Source organism: Amblyomma mixtum, chromosome 6, assembly GCF_055824585.1.
Source record: "Amblyomma mixtum isolate Tamu chromosome 6, ASM5582458v1, whole genome shotgun sequence".
In the NCBI taxonomy this organism is placed as follows: domain Eukaryota; kingdom Metazoa; phylum Arthropoda; class Arachnida; order Ixodida; family Ixodidae; genus Amblyomma; species Amblyomma mixtum.
The window spans coordinates 25,531,347-25,548,846 of record NC_143017.1 but is presented as its reverse complement, the minus strand read 5'-3'; the positions used below and the strand labels follow the sequence as shown (position 1 = coordinate 25,548,846).

At 47.1% G+C, this 17,500-nt stretch overlaps 1 protein-coding gene across 1 annotated transcript in view; it reads right to left on the bottom strand.

Moving 5' to 3' along the window:
- Nucleotides 1–17,500, bottom strand: part of LOC149338450 (uncharacterized) — a 63,656-nt gene that overhangs the window by 12,586 nt on the left and 33,570 nt on the right. The gene's annotated exons all lie outside the window — the stretch shown is intronic.

Sequence of the window (17,500 nt, the reverse complement as noted above, 5' to 3'; positions counted from 1 at the left end):
CAGCTTTCTCGGAAACTTTGTAGATAAAGAAAAAATTCGTCCTGGTCCGGGGTTCGAACCCGGGACCACCGCTTCATTGGAGCAGTCGCTCTACCAAATGAGCTAACCGGGACGGCAAGCTTATGGAAGGGCGAGAGCGAATTAATCAATAAGTCGAAGTGGGAATAGTGTTGGTCAAATGTTGTCGGGGAATCCCCCAAGGTGGAGTAGATTTGTAATAAGGGAGTAATTACTCATTGACATCCACCCGAGCGCAGCCATACGGCTACATACGGCTAACAGTTTTCTCAGAAACTTCGTAGTTAAAGAGAAATTCGTCCTGGTCCGGGTTTCGAACCCGGGACCACCGCTTCACCGGAGCAGTCAGTCTATACCAATTGAGCTACCCGGAACGGCAAGCCCATTACTCCCTTATTATAATATTAGGGGTGCATTTCGCAGAAGAACGGCAGTTTTGGCGTGTTGGTTTTGCATAATTATTCATGAAACAGCGCTACGGACAAAGCAGCTACGAAAAGGACACACGAGGCGCTGAGTTTCAACCGGGTTTATAGAAAAGATCATGCTTGCTTTTCAAGAAAAGCATCAAGCTTGCGCGCATGAGCATTGTCAAACAAATATGTGCTCTAGTCACATCTGAAAAAATTGCCTCGTGGACGCACGTGTGGTGGTGGTGGTGAAAAACATTTATAATGCAATAAATATTTACAGAGAGCTGATTGGGGTAGGCCCTATTGGCCCTTTCCCCTAACAATGCTAGGTGGAGCCCCTATTCCGGGGCCCCATTGGCAAGCAACGCCGCCCGCGTCCGGTGAACCAAGGCCTTTTGGGTCTTTAGGTCCTGACAGCCGAGCAGGGCCGCCTCCCAGTCCTCTCTGGTGGGGTTGGGGTTGGGGGGGATAGATGGGTTTGACTGACACGCCCAAACCATGTGGAAGGTGTCAGCCACCTCCCCACAGAACTGGCACGCGCCATCAAAGGATGTATTGAAATGTTTAAGCACCGCCGGGCACAGTACAGTGTTAGTAAGAATTTTGATGAGGAGGCGCTCGTCAGCGCGATCCAGACCCTTACAAGGGGCCGGGTAGCGCCGGTGCTCCTCCTTGTAGTAATCGGTGATTTGTTTGAATGTAATGGCCAGATTGTCTGATTGGGAGTACCCTTCCAAGGACAGGGAGATAGCCCGGGGAGAGAGTGCGCGGGCGGCCTGATCGGCCTGTTCGTTTCCCTGGAGACCCTGGTGACCGGGGGCCCAAATCAGGTTGCGTGGAGTTGGATCTTCAGATCGACAGCTATATTCCAGTATGCGCCAGGCAAGCGGGGGAGCCCAGCCCAACTCGTAGTTCCGACAGGCCCCTCGCGAGTCGGTGATGATGTGTTTCGACTTGGGAGTAGTGAGAGCAAGAGCAATGGCAATCTCCTCCGCGTGTGTTGCGCTGTAGGCTTTGAAAGTGAGCCCGTTGACTGTGTTTGTGTTGTGTACGACTGCGGCCGTGTACCACACCCCGTGGTGTGGGCCGGCAACGTCCACGTAATACACATGTTGTTGGTTACCATAGTATCGCGCCAACGCTTCCGCGCGCGCCTGGCGACGACCGCTATGGTCTTCTCTGGACATGTTGCGGGGAAGGGGTCGGACCCGGAGGGCGCGTCTCCAGGGTGCTGGCACTCTCTCCCTTTCCTCAATATGGTAGTCATGTTTGATGTGTAGCCGGTCCAAGAGGCGGCGACCGGACGTGGTCTGTGCAAGACGCGTGTATTGGTTGACTAAGTGGGCCTCTCGAAGCTCCCGAAATGTGTTCACCACGCCCAAGGCCAGAAGTCGCTGGTTGGACGTGGTGACCGGGAGGTCGAGAGCCCGCTTGATGACTTTCCGGTGGATGACCTCCAGTTGGTCATCATCATGTTTGCGCAGGTGCAAGTAGGGGGTTGAGTAGAGGATTCTACTCGTTACGAAAGCATGGGCAAGCCGCAGTGCATCCTTGCTTCGTAATCCGCCCCGCTTGTTGGAGACCCGGCGGACCATGCGGCCCACCTGGTCTCCCACCGTGCGAAGTTTGGCTAGGGTGGTGTCGACTCTGCGTTGGTGGTGTATGAAGAGACCAAGGACGCGGATCTCCTTGGACTCCCGGATCGGTCCCGAGGGGAGACTGACGCAAAGCGGAGTTGTGTCCCGAGGGGAGGGACGTATGTGCACAAATTCTGATTTAGACGGGGCGCACTGGAGTCCGCAGTAGGCCGCGTAGTCGTCGACTAGGGTCGCCGCTGCTTGCAGGCAGGATTCCATGTGGCCCAGGTTACCTTGCGTGGCCCAGATTGTAATGTCATCCGCATAAAGAGCGTGATGTATCCCGGGCAAAGAGGACAATTTGGAGGGAAGATGAAGCATTGCCAAATTGAAGAGGAGGGGAGACAGGACCGCGCCTTGAGGTGTTCCCCTCGAGCCGATGGTGTATGGCCCGTGTTCCGCATCTTGTATGCGTATGTAGGCTTGACGATCTGTAAGAAATTGTTTTATGTAGTTGAATGTTTTGTGGCCACAGTTGGTGCTACTGAGGTGGTCCAGGATTACTTCGTGTTTGACGTTGTCGAATGCGCCTTTAAGATCCAAGGCCAGGACCACCTTGTCGTTGTGGGGACATTCGACAGGATCTAAGATGTCGTGGTGAAGCTGCAGAAGTATATCCTGTGCAGACTTGTGAGGGCGAAAACCGAACATGGTGTCCGCGAAAGTGTGCTGTGTTTCTAGAAAATCGGAGAGTCTGTCGCGCACCATCGTCTCCATCAGCTTGCCGACACAAGACGTGAGGGAGATGGGGCGAAGGTTCTCCACATCAATAGGTTTGCCGGCTTTCGGAATAAAGGTCACGAGAGCCGATTTCCAATCGAGAGGGAGAGGAGTCTCTCCGTCCCAAATGCTATTGATGTATTTCTTTTCTTTTTTTTTTCTTTTTTCGACGTCATCTTTTCAAGCAATTTCATTTTGGAGCACACTGCCACCTACTCTAAAAACATCAATTCCCTTGCCTGAATTCAAAAATAAGCTCAAAGTATTTTTATTGGAATGCCGATGTGTTATTCTCTTTTTGTGTATATTACCTGCGTTATTGTGATTTTGACTGTTTTTGTAATGAAGTATTGATTTGATATTTCCTATATTTTGTATTTATCCGCTAACAATGCTCAAATGATCTCTTGTATTATTGATTTATCGAGGGTCCCGGTGCAGTCTGACTTTGGGACCCTCGTCTGTACATTTATGATGATGTTTTGTATATTTTTTGGGACCAATAAAATAATGGGAATGAAATTGAAAAAAGAAAAACCTTTGGGATTTGTCATTATCCCTAATATTGGAGTAAGTGAACGCACATAAAGCTTCGTCTCTTTGAATTTCCACAAATTATTTGACGGCACTCCTCAAGCTGTAGTGGAGTGGCTTTTTCCTGTGCACTTCGGTTAATGAAATTAAGAAACTGAATGAGTAGTACCATACGCAAACTCCCTTGGGTCCCTAGAGGAGTTCGCAGACAGTTCTACACCTCGAAGCAGCAAGAGTGAACACGCCATTCAGCTTCGCTGGCAGTTTGGACGATGTAAACTGTAAAGTGGCTTCCGTTGTTGAGATGTATGAGCTGGAATACTAGTAAGTAATGCAATTAGAAATTGTGGGGTGCAGCAGGCTTATGAAGCAGCCATCGAGACTGCGGAAGCGATCTACGCAACCAGTGAAGGACATCTACGGACGCTCTCCTGTTCCCAGTGCTCTGAACAGTATTATTTAGAATTAACCTAAAGCATACTGCAGTAACTGGAGACCAAGTAGGAGACTCATTGGCGAAAGTGGTTGTTAATGAGGAATGCCGTGCTACGAATGCGCGTGAAGAAAAAGGCTCTGTGACGATAACTTTTCCCTATGTGGAAGTTCTCTCATTCCTAGATTGTTACACTGCCGTAATGAGCGCAGAAAACAGGTTATATCGGGCCTGCATACGAAATCCACAGAAATAATCGCAATTCTTCACCATACGCTACCGTTTTAAGTACTAGAATCCGAGATGACCGAAAGATTTCGATAAGTTCTGTATTCAATTCAATTCAATTCTTTTTATTATCATTTCTTCAGCACAGTACATAACATCACTGTCTGGATCCTTAGCCAAAGGCTAGTTATGGATCCATGCAATAAAAGCAAAGATATTAGTGAGGACAAATGCTCTCTATATGCATGCCAAAATAATACACATAAGAATGGTGGAAAAATGCAAAGCGTACAAGCAAGAGCGTTCAAATTACAGAAATACAAGAGGGCTCACTACAAAAAAAATAGAAGAGTGTGCAAAAAAAAAAAAAACATGAAGGCAGGAACAGCATTCTTTATACAAAATAAACGCAGTTGCGTTAGAAGTGATTATTCAATGACATATAAATGGCAAACCCAACATAGACACTACAGAGAATAATAAGAAACAATCACAAAGCAATTTGCATTGTAAATCAGGTAATTATTTGTGACAGAAAAAAGGTCTTCAGTGAAATATAAGGATTAGACGTTGCAAAGACTGCAGAGGGGATTTTATTCCAAGTTTTTACCCCTTGATACTCGAAGCGGCGCTGGCCATAGTCATTGCGAGATGTAGGAACCAGAAATCTTCCCTGTGCTGCTGAACGGCTGTTAGTTGGGGCTCTATGGAATGTGTTCAAAGGAAAGGGGGAGGTGCCGGAGAGGACTCTTAGTACGAGTAGTGCAACGCGAAAATCTCGAAGCTGCAATGCCGGCATTATTTGGAGTCTAAAAAACAAAGGGCGAGAAGGCGTATACGGTGTTGTACAAGTCATTATTCTCAGTGCCCGCTTCTGCAGGCGTAAAACAGGTTCAATGTAAGTGATGTAAGTGAACCCCCATGATTCTATACAGTAAGTTAATTGGGATTGGAAAAAGCTAAAGTATATTGTTTTTAGTGTGTGTATTTCGAAATGTCGCCGAGCTTTGGCCAGAACGAAACATGCATAAGATAGTTTGCTGCGCAATTTTTCGATATGCGGTTTCCAGTTTAATGCAGCGTCTAAGATTACACCCAAGTACTGAATAGTTTTAACTTCTTCAATTTCTTTATCTCCTATCGATATTGCGGAGCAGGTATTCTGGTATTTTTTATGAGGGGATGCAAATATAACATATTTAGTCTTGCCTATGTTCAAAGTGAGTCTATTTGTTAAAAACCATTTATTGACTCTCTGAAGTTCTGAGTTTAAAATATGCTTGGCTGTTTCAACGGAGTTAGCAGTCACCAACAATGAGGTATCGTCGGCGTACATAATGGCACGGGTATTTATTAGGCAATCGGGTAAGTTGTTTATGTAGAGTGTAAAAAGTATAGGCCCCAGTACTGAGCCCTGCGGAACACCTACGGAAATAGGACGCGAACTTGACGCGTGTTCGTCAATAATAACACACTGCCGTCGCCCAGTTAAATAGCTTCTAAAGAAATCAAGTGATACACCTCTGAACCCATATCGTTCTAGTTTCTTGCATAAAATATCGAGATCCACAGTGTCGAATGCCTTCTTAATATCCAGGAATACACCAACAGAAATATTGTTATTATTGAGTGCTTCATTGATTGAGTCAGTTATAGAAAGCACAGCCGTGGTGGTCGATCTAAATTTCTGAAAACCATGTTGGGACGTTGACAGAATTGCATTTTTAGTCAGGAATTGCGTAATTCTTTTAGCCAATAGTTTTTCGAAGAGAGTGTTGATACAGCTAAGGATTGAGATCGGCCTATAGTTTCCGAGTTCATTAGGATTCCCACTTTTGTAGATAGGGACTACCTTGGCGAGCTTCAAAATATCAGGATAGATGCCGGACAGAAACGCTTTATTAAATAAAGAGGCTAAGGTGGCAGCTAGGACGCCACTGTTGTTTTTAATTATGGAAACCGGAATACCATCGAGACCCGTGGCCTTAGTGGCATCCATTGAATTAAGTGCACTCATTACTTCGTCACTGCTTATTTCTATAAAACCGAAGGTCTTTTCAAGATACTCAGGCAGAGAAGGTTCGTCTGTGAGACCCATACTTAAACGTAAATCAGCACCCACTGAGCAGAAATGATCGTTAAACTGATCTGATAGCAGGTGTTTATCTGCGGAAAGGGCCAGGTCAGGAAGTATTCGGTTTGATGAAGTAGGCTGAATTATCGAGTTCACTGCAGCCCAGAGTTTCTTAGAATTGCCGGCGCATGCGTTTATTTGGTTACTAAAATATAGCTTCTTCTGTACACGCATGGTAGCAACAGCTTTATTTCTATGAATCTTATACTGAGCACTATAATATGCGTTCCCTCTGTTTTGTTTCATTTTGGTGTGCCAGTGATCGCGCGTTTTTATCATGTTTAGCACAGCTGCTGTCATCCAAGGGCACACTGGATGTGTATAGTACGTTTTTTTCTGCGTAAAACTACAATCATTTATCACAGCTTTAATTCTATCGACAAGGCTGCAGCAGTGTTCATTGGCATTCATATCGGCGAGGTCTGCAAAGCTCATTTCAGAGAGCCTGAGTGCGCATTTTTGATAGTCAATTTTCTTCCTATGTTCGCACGTGCTGTCAGAAGTTCTACGTCTATCTCTATCGTCTACGCGGTATAAGAAGGCAATTGCGAAGTGATCTGCCACTGCCGTATCATATGCCCCAGCCAAATAACTAGGTGGCACGAAATTGCATAGAACATGGTCGAGGCATGTCGAGCTGGAACCTGCGATTCGGGTCGGAGTAGAGATAAGATTCGTAAATCCATATGAAAATAACAAGTCAGTGTATTCACTGTGGTTGGCACCTAAAGTATCAATATTAGTATCGCCGACGATGATTGCTTTTTTGTTCATATCGGTTACGTGTATAAAAGCAGATTCAAGATCATTCACAAACTTACTGCGATCTGCGTGGGGGGCTCTATAAACAACACCAACCATGACACCTTCAAGTTCAACAAATAGAAATTCCGAACTGCTACTGACCGATGCGTTAAGAAACGGACATTCGCAGTGTACAAGGGTCTTTTTAATGTACAAACCTACCCCTCCTCCTCGATTGTTCGAAATGCGGGGACGGGATAGAAATACATAATTGGGAATGTTATAGCTTTCACCGGGCATCAGCCAGGTTTCCGTAATGGCTATAACATCGTAAAGAAAGCTGTGCTCTGCTAGAAACGTACAAAGGCCGTCAAAATTTCTAGCTATGCTCCTTACATTGCAATGCAGTATGGTGCGTGATTCATTTGACGTGAAAAATTTATGAGTGGTTCGTACAGTCAGCATTTTGAGTGAACTAGACTATAAGGCCGAGGTCGGCCTCTGTAGAAATTCGGATCACGTCCGAGTTGTCTGCTTTTCGCGCCAAGATCCGGCCACGAGATACCCATGCATACTTCCAGTTGTGAAGTTTCTTCGCCGCTATAGCCCTAGCAAGCAACACTTTATACTCTGGGCAAAGATGTTCGTTTACGAACACGGATGTTGATCCAGAAATGCCAAGGTCCGATGTGATTAAGCGAGTTTTTTTTGCCGATTCGAGCAGTTTATCACGGGCATCACTTGACCTGAACTTAACGATGATATTTGATTTGTTCCTGTCTTTTGTTGGCACTCGATGCACGAGGTCAATATCGTTCACCGTTATTTCTGCTCCAACCTTCGTGGCAAGAGCGGAGACAATGCCTGTCAGTGACTCGCTGTCAGTAGTAGGGATGCCTTTTAACTCAAGGTTATTTCTCCGACTGTACTGCTGAAGTTCAGTTAGCTCTGCTCTAGTACGCTGCAGCTGTTTCGAAAGTTCACTGTTTTCATGCTTTAGATAATTCTGCTCTTCCTTAAGCTCGCTTATCTCCCGACGAGACTCGGCCAGTTCTTTCTTAAATTCTTCAAAACTTTCATTCATAAATTCGACTGATCCCCGCAGGGTGCCAAGCTCATGGTTCAGGTTCTTTCCCAAGGCTTCCAACTTGCTATTAAGCTTCACAAGAAAACTTCCAACTTCTTTCACAGTAGTTGGAGCCTTGTCGAATAGCTTTTCACTCTTTTCTTTCGTGTTAGACGGGGTACCGGACCCTTCATCATCACTCATTGCTTCAGGACGACCCAGGCACAAACTACAAAATGTGTGTACAAGTAAACAGTATTACAGACCTGTAATACGAAAAGTAGGATGAGCGTCGGGCCGATGCGTTCGTGCCTGAATCGTCCTCAGGAGCGCGGCGTAGGCTGCGTCGGGAAGGTTGGCCAAGAGCTTGACCGTAACCTTGTCGCGCCCGGGTGCAGTGCCCCGCTTCATTTTGCTCAAGGCCGCCCGGAGGTCGTGGAGCTGGAACGGTTTGTCCAGCTCCGTGTTCTCTTCGCCTGCATACGAGTACGCCGCCTGCCGGGGGTCCTTAGTGGTGCACAGGTAGCGATCCCTGAGCGTGTGCGCTAGTTGTTTTGTCGTTCTTGTAAAGTTGTGCAAGGCCCTATGTAATTGGCGTTGGGTTTCCGTGCGTGTTTGTATTGGATCGATGAGAGCGCGGAACAGGCGCCACGTGTTGCGGCCAGACATCTGGCGAGCAGCCGCGTTGCACCGGTCCACCCAGTTAGTGTCGGCTAGCTGAGTAGCATATTCCGCTGCCTGTTGTGTGAGTTCGAGGATGCGGTTCTTTAGGCGTCTGTTATGTTTCTGTTTCTTCCATCGCTTCGTGAGGCTGCGACGGGCCTCCCAAAGGTGGAGAAGGTGGTTGTCCACGTCTGTTTGTGTTTCTGTAAGCTGTATCTGCTGTTCGTGTTGTGTGAGTGTAGAAGTGAGCGATCTGGACCAGGCGTCGTATCCCGACTGGAGGGGGTCTACAATAGGTAGAGAGGTGCGGAAAGTCGTCCAGTCAGGGATACGAGCTTGTTTTAGTGGGCGTTTCAGGGGACGCATGTAAATGGTTGTGTTGATTATACAGTGATCACTACCTAGAGTGTCCTCTGTATTCAGCCAGTCGGCATGTCGTATGTTGCGTGTAAATGTGAGGTCCGGGCAAGTATCTCGTTGAATGGAATTGCCGACACGTGTTGGGTTGGCGGGGTCAGTGTGCAGGGTGAGTCCAAGTGTGGAAAGAAGTTCCGCAAGCTTCCTCCCACGTCTGTCCTCCCGGGGGTATCCCCATAGCCTGCTCGGGGCGTTGAAATCGCCGACGATTAGGAGGGGATCCCTACCCGCCACCTGCATAGCTTGAGTGAAAATTTCATTGAACGTGACGTTCTTAAGTTTCGGTGGGCAGTAAATATTTAGAATGTGTACAGGTGGGTCAGACCGCTTTAGGGGCAGCACTGAAACCATCGTGTATGGGAAAGACGGTGTTGTGGGAAGTGTGACCTCCTGCGCAGTGTATCGCTTGTGAACAAGTATACATGTCTGCGGGTTGTGTTGAAATGTAGTGTAGTTTGTTAGTTTGGCACCGGCGCCGGGTTCCTGAAGGGCAACCACGGCGACGAGGAACTCAAGGTTCTCAAGATAGAGGCGGAGATGAGTCCGCTTCTTGTGGTCCTTGAGACCTCGGCAGTTCCACTGCGTTAGTGTAAGCGGCTGAGTTGTTCTTGCTCGCGACTTAGGGTTGGGGGCCATGGTCGGAGGCGGAGGGTGGGGTCACGTTGTTAAGACTCCCCAGTCCGCTAGTGCCCGGCGCAGACGTGCAGGAGTCTTCCGAAAAGTCAAACTCATCGGGAATAGCTCTATTGAATTTTGAGGGGCGGTTAGCGTCCCTGATGGGTCCTACGCGTTTAAGGACGCGCGGATTATCTTTTATCCATTTTTGGATAATGTGCGTTACGGCTTGTGTCACCTGTGCGATGACACTCTCCACCTGACGCGCGATGGTGTCATGGATAATTTTGGGGAGGTCAGCCAATTGTGTTTCAATTGCGGTCACCCGGGTCTCCAGGGCCGCGGCGCGGCTCTCCATAGGAGGAGGGATCTCCCTGTCTGTTATGTTTTCTGCCTCGTCGCTCGACGCGGGCGGAGTATGGAATTGGGATTTGAGCGAGTTAAGCTCGCTGGCTAGTTTTTCGTTTTGAGCTCGCAAGAGGGCGAGCTCGCGCTTGAGTTCCTGTGTCTCGGCGGTGCTGGTGGGGGAGGAGGGAGGAGGGGAAGGAGAGGAGGCGACCCTCGCCCAGCTGCCTACCTTGGGTTGGTTGCAGGCTGCGCCGCCAGATGAAGCGCTGAGAGCTGGGAACTCCGCTGCTCCGGGTGGTGGCGTTACTGTTGCTGTCTTTCCAGGGGGAGGCATCACGCCACGCCGTGGCGTCTTCTGGTTGTTTCGCTGCCGCCCTCCCCGTGTAGCGCCGGCATTGGCTCCCTTGGGTGGCGTCCTGGGCCCTGGCTGCGGCAACTTGATGAATTTCGCGGTGCATTCGCGGGAGCTGGTGAGGTGCGGGCCCCCGCAGATTAAACAGATAGGATTGCAGACGTGGGGGGCCATCCCCTCAGTACCAAGCCCCACGTTTTGGCCACAAAGGCCGCATCTTTCCTTGACCGGGGTGGGACAGTTGTCCACCCGGTGCCCCAGTGTGCCGCAACGGTAGCACGCTGGCACTGTTTTTTTGTACTCCTTGACGGGAGTCAGTTCTGCGTTATAGTGGACGTAACGCGGAACAGTGCGTCCCTCGAAAGTCAGCACAGCTACGTTTGATTGTCCCAGCTTGCGCACATGAACTAGTTCACCACCGCGCCACTGCACATTATCTTTTAGTGACTCACTGGTTTCTAAGTTGTGAACAGATATCACACCGCGACACACATCACCGGTGAGCTTGAGGTGGCCGTGAAATGCGAGCGATCCTCTGCTGGTGTTAAGTTGAATGTCCATGAGGAGCTTTTTAACCACTTCTGGGTTCTGCGTGCCACAGACGATGATGTTCTGTTCCCAATTTGGTGAAATGGTGATGGTGTTCATGTGCTGCCTACCGATGAGTTGCGAAATGGCAGCGCCGAGCTCACCTTGCTGGAAGGCCGTCTTGAGGGAGACCGTACTGCGTGGCTGCAGCACGACCACGTAGTCGTCAGGGTCCATCCTGACCGTTGGCTTGGGAGTCCACTTCGAGACTGGTGAAGAAGTCTTCTGTGGAGGTGTAGAAGACGGAGCGCGAGCGTCTCCCGTTGTTGAATTGTTGAGAGGAGTCTTGGGTGTTGCCGCTCCTCGTGCGTTTTGCCGGCGGCGGCGCCGGCTCTCAACGACTTGGAAAAGGGCAGCTTGCTGCGCCGAAATGGTGGATGGGCCGTCATCTGGCTGGCTTACAGGGACAGATGACCACGACAAAGTCGTGGGGTCGTATCCGCGTTGTTCAGGTAAAGCCATGTTGAGAGGTTGGCCGGCAGGCGTCTCCGCAGCCAGCGGCGGAGGAGCCGGAGCCGTTAGGCTTAGCTCGACCGCTACGTGGTGATGCGGAGGGTTGCTCGAAATGGCCGAAAATTCAGCGTACCTGGGTGTGATCGGGTTCTCCAGGATCCTGCTGACTTCACGGTAGCAGTCGCACAGGTTTGATAGGCGTTACATCAGGTTACCGCGGTTCCAGCCGAGAAATCGACGGAGCCGATGCACCACGCGTCCGATCACTCCGCGCTCAAACGCGGCCCTCGACGCACGTGTGATTATCTCCGTTGTTAATCCCTGGTTATCAGGCCCCTTTCCTTGGATGATAAAGCTACGGAAGGCTGACAAACTCATCCATTTCCTTTCCTTAAAATATGAAACGCTTCTGCCACTTCTCTTGTGCTGCGATCATCATAAATAGACACGACTTCGGTGTCAACAAAGAACAGTATACACTGACACCCGAAACAATGCTTTGCCAGGTTTGTAGACTTCTTTTCTAAAGAATTTAGGTGCTCCAAAAGCCTCACGTTGATGCAGCGTCCTGTCTGCCCTTTATATGTACGGCCACGGGATAAATTATTTTTATATACAGCTTCAATCTTACAGGAAAGGAACGTGTTTTGATGGGTTACTTTGCATCCGGCCTTTTTGCTTATTCCTTCTCTCTTTCTATGGACAGCTGCTCCCACCTTGCCCACTTTATTAGGAGCTGAGAACATAAAATTGGCACCATATCTGGCCCCCACTCTCTCAAACCTGTGTGAGAGGAAGTGGACTTATGGCATTACCGCCACTTTTCTACGCCTTTAATCCGGACTAATCTACTGCTCCGAGTCTTGCTTGGAGGGTTTCAATGTCCTTATGATTTTTCCGGCACACGAGACAAGACGGAGTCCTTGAAACCAGCCTCCCTGCAACGGGGCACCTGGACTAGGAGGCTATCGCTCATCCTGTGAACAAAAGATTTCCTTACTGCCATACCTGTGCATCCAATGACTATCCCCTTTTTTTCAAAAGTTTTGAATGGCATAATCTGCAGTTCAACAGGGGTTTCTCGCTCCGAGGGGAATATTGCCAACACAGGTGGTTTGTTTCGAGGGCGAGCTTTAAGTCTTGCTTTGTAAGATATTCCAACAGTCCCTCGACACCGGTGCTCTGCCTGCTGACTGGACGGTCGGGAAGGTGGTCCCGATCCATAAATCAGGCAACAAGAATTCACCCTTTAATTACCGTCCCATATCTTTAACAAGCATTCCATGTGAAGTATTGGAGCACATATTATACACAGGTATCGTGAACTTCCTGGAATCAAATTCATTTTTTACAGACATGCAGCACGGTTTTCGTAGGTGACTGTCTTGCGAAACTTAGCATAATTCACGCATAAACTGAATCTCATCCTTGATCGCCGCTCAATAGCTGACTGCGTCTTTCTCGATTTCGCAAAAGCCTTCGAAAAGGTATGCCACAAATTACTACCTTTTAAACTAAGCAAACTGAACCTTGATCCGAGGCTTTTTTCCCGGATCTAATATTTCCTTTGCAACCGCTCTCAATTCGTAATTGCTAACAACGCCACTTCTCCATCAAACCCCGACTATTCTGGAGTGCCACAGGGGTCAGTTCTAGGCCCTCTTTTATTTTTTATTTATATTAATGACCTACCTACTTGCGTAACCTCGAACATACACTTATTTGCTGAAGACTGCGTAATTTTTTGCGAAATTAACGACACTAACGACGTGTGCGCTCTATAGAATGACCTATCTTCTATTTCAGCATGGTGCAACTTATGGTTAATGGAACTTAATTCTTCTAAATGCAAAGTTTTACGTGTCTCCCGCACATCATCTACTACAGGTGCATATTGTCTAAATAATACTATACTAGAGGTCGTCACGTCATATAGCTACCTCGGAGTTCATATATCTTCCTCTCTAAATTGGCCGCTCCAAATTAACGCCATAATCAACAACGCCAACAGCATGCTAGGTTACCTACGCCGGAATTTCTCCAATTCCCCTACTTCCCTAAAACTCATGTTATATAAAACCCTTGTCCGTAGTAAACCAGAATACGCATCTGCAATTTGGGACCCCAGCTGCGCAAAATCAATTAATGCGCTCGAGTTTGTACAAAATAACGCCGCCCGTTTCATCCTACTTAACTTCAATCGTACTGCAAGTGTCACCGCCATGAAAAATACACTCTACCTCCCACCTTTAGCCTACCGTCGAAAATTTTCACGGTTATGTTTATTTCATAAAATTTTCTACAACTGTCCCATTCTACGCGATGAAATGATATCTCCTCCATCTTTCATCTCTCCACGGCTAGACCACCTTCACAAAGTCGGTATAACGTCGCACGAAACAAAAGCTTGTTTTCAGTCGTCCATTCCCCGTTCATCAGCAGATTGGAACCATCTTCCCGGATCGACAGCCCGCATTCAAGACAACCTGCGCTTCCGTAACAGTTTAGCTAACATTGTATACTAAGGCACACAACAAATGTACTTGTTATTCTCCGTTACCTTTGTTTACTTAGTTACCTTTGTTTGTTCTCTTACCTTGCGCTCACAACTTATGCTTACTTCGTTTACTGAATTGTATAACCAGGAACATGACGCTTGTGTGTTGAATTTTTGTTTTTGTTGTCTTTCTATAATTTGTACCACTCCTCTCTGAAATGCCTTTGGCCCTGAGGGTATCGATAATAAATAAATAAATAAATAAATAAATACTGCAGTACGCTGTGTTATGGAACTTCATGCGTGAATTTCAGTCCGGACCCGTTTTTGGGAAAACAAACAAGAGCATGTGGCACAGTTTCTGGCTCGATGGATTTGACAACCACAAGAAAAATCATCCACGTACCTATAAATGCTTATGAAACCACCGGTCAAGTCTTTTTCCACTTTTTTATCGACTTGGCTAAGAAAAATGCTACAAAGTACAAGGGTTACTTTTGTTCCTATACATACACGTGCAAAAGTCTGGTGTGTGTATAGGGGCATAAGTAACCCCTGTACTTTGTAGCATTTTTCTTAGCCAAGTCGACAAGAAAACACCACTTAGTGATCCATATAGAGCGATATCTTACGCATGTTTACAAAGAAGAACACATGCAACCGTAATTTGTTGTTTATACGCATTTAGTGCTACAGCTATAATTTTTCTTCCATAGCTCGCTGCGTTATGCTCAATTTAAGTTCAACCTTGCTCGTTACAGCCTCCACTTTTCTGCCTTACAAGTACCGGTAAGGTACAGCTGTTCTGTACTTTTCTTTTCTCCTGGGGGATACTGATAAACTTCTGTTCATGGCTTAGAGAACCCGCCAAATGCGCTCCAACCGATCCTTATTCTTCTGTTAATTTCACTGTCGTGGTCCGTATCTTCTGTCACTACCTGCCCTAAGTAGTAAGTATGTATTTCTTTACAACTCCCAGCGCCTGGCTATGTAATGTCAACTAATGTTCCCTTCAGAGAATGTTTGCCACAACTTCCCCTTTGTGCATATTAATTTTCAGACCTACCGTTCTCCATTGCCTATCAAAATAATTGATCATCCTTTGCAGTTTACCCGCTGAGTTCTTATCAAGGCATTGTCATCAGCGAGTCGCAGGTTACTAATGTATTCTTCACTAACTCTTATCCCCAGCTGTTCCCAATCCAAGTCTCTGAATACGTCCTGTAAACGCGCAGTGATTAGCATTGGAGATATCGTGTCTCCCTACCTGGCCCCCTTCCTTACTATGATTTTATTATTTTCTTTAAGGAGAATTATGATGGCTGTGCAGCCGCCATAGGTACCTCCCAGTATTTTTACGCATTGCTCCTGATTACGTAATGCCTACATGACTGCTCAGGTTTCGACAGAGTCAAATGCTTTCTTATAATCTTTCAAGGCTATATACAGGGGTTGGTTATATTCTGGGCATTTCTGTATCATCTCATTTTTAGCGTGATTACGGTCCGTTGTCGAGTAGCCTTTACGAAAGCCTCCCTGGCCCTTCGGTTGATTGAAGTCTAAGGTTCTCTTTGTTGTAATAGCGATTACCCTTTGAGTATGTTCTCAAGTTACAAAGGCCCTTATTCAAATTTGAGAACAGGCCCGCTTTTCCAACAATATACCATGTTGCGCGCCGGCAAAATTTACTACATGAAATTTCTTCCATTCATACACAAAGAAAAAATATACGTAAAGCAGGAAATGACGAAGGGTATAACTTCAGACACGCCAAGGGACTCACAGCTAAAATAAGAACGAATTATGGAAAACAATTGCCTGCCTTCCAGTCAGTACATATATTTATTAAATTCGTCGAAACTGTTAATTATGACCGTTCTAGGCAGGCGTTCAAAAAAGAGGTTTTTAAAGAAATATTGCTGACTGGAAATATTTGCTTGCGTGATTAAACATATTTTTTTATTTATTTCGGTGTAATTTAGTTGATGCAATTTCACTAGTTGGACTAGACCGTTCATTGTTTTGTGAAATTTGCTTCTTAGTGGTCGCACTCCTCTATTTCATTCTGCTTTATGGACTGAGAATTATTTTTCTTTTATTTTAGCAGAAGTATGCCAACTGCTTTGCGTATATAAGTCTATACATTTCCAATTTTAGTACTATCCGCTTATTCTGTATAAGGTTTCTGCTTTGTATAGATGACTACTCACTATGTGAGAGTGCTACATCCGTACATTTTTTATACACTTGATTGTTTAACTATGAATGAGATCATTCTCTAGTTTTCTTTGTTTGCTGTCGATTCTGTGTCAGTCGGCTGGGACCTCCGTCAGGCATTCAACTGCCTTTAGTTCCCGCCTTTCCTCGTACCTCAACGGTAAAGAAAAATGAAATCCTGAAATCCTAAGACCAAAAATATATACCTTGTAGGAAACGGATAGTAAGATGACTGGCCCGTAATTTTTCAAGTCCTTAACCTCCCATTTCGTACGGATTAAGGTAATGTTAGCGTTCTTCCAAGATTCCGGTATGGTCAAGGTCAAGAGGCATTGCGTATAAAGGGTGGCCAGTTTTTCCAGCTCTATCTCCCCGCCGTCCTTCAACAAGCCTGCTGTTATCTGATCCTCACCAGCTGCTTTCCCCCTTTGCATTGCTTCTAGGGCTTTATCCGATTTTTCACTCTCGGCCGGCCAAGCACAACATGCCGATGATCGGTGAAAGTGGGCGTCCCTGCCAAGGCCCTTGCGAACATGTATGGCGCCTGTTTGCGCGTTTCCAGAGCGCGCAGTGGCCGTGTTTTCTTTTGGGAAATTTTATCACACTGGAAGAGTGTGAATAAGTGGGCGCCAACGAAGTCGGAATCTGCTCTGACTTTCCGTTAGTAGGCGCTTAGACTCGGTCCAAACACTCAGACAGCCCTTATTAGCTGTGTGAACCGGCGGTACATGACACAGGCAATCTGTCGGCGGCCATAGTCCGGTGATGATGGGGATGATGATGATGATGGGTGACGGTGGTTTTTGAGGACACGACATGCATACCTAGCCGGTTGTGAGGAAAAAGAAGAAAAGGAAAGGTGGCGGGGGAGGATGGTAAGCACTTTCCAGAGCGAGTTGCGCGATATCGCTCGTATACATCAGCCCATCACCACTCATCACCACCACGGTGATCACCACTTAACCATCTTGGTGTTACTGTCTTGTCAATCACCAGCAGTGAAGTAGCCTGTCCTTGGTTGTCCGTACCCTCGAGTAGTCGCCGGATCTCTGACCCATCGCCGCCTCGCTTTAATGGTGAGGGAGAAGGTTCGCGCACCGAAATACGCCGTGTTCAATACTTTCTTCCTCCTCTCCGCACATTTGACGCACTGCAGCTGTCACTATAGGGCTGGAGTCAAACCTGTGGCGTACTAAAGTACGCCGCGTGCATCGAAGAGCAATGCGCTTCAAATCCCATTATCATAGAACTGGCGCGCAGTGAACGGGCGTACAGTGAAGAGGCGCCCTCTCTTGACAGAAAAACGAGGTTTGAAATGGCGCGAAATCACATTTTAAGATTTTGGAGGAAAGAAATACTTTTTTATTGTTCGTATTGGGAAATCTGTCGCACCCCGGCGGAGAGCGGGTCATTTCCGCATTGA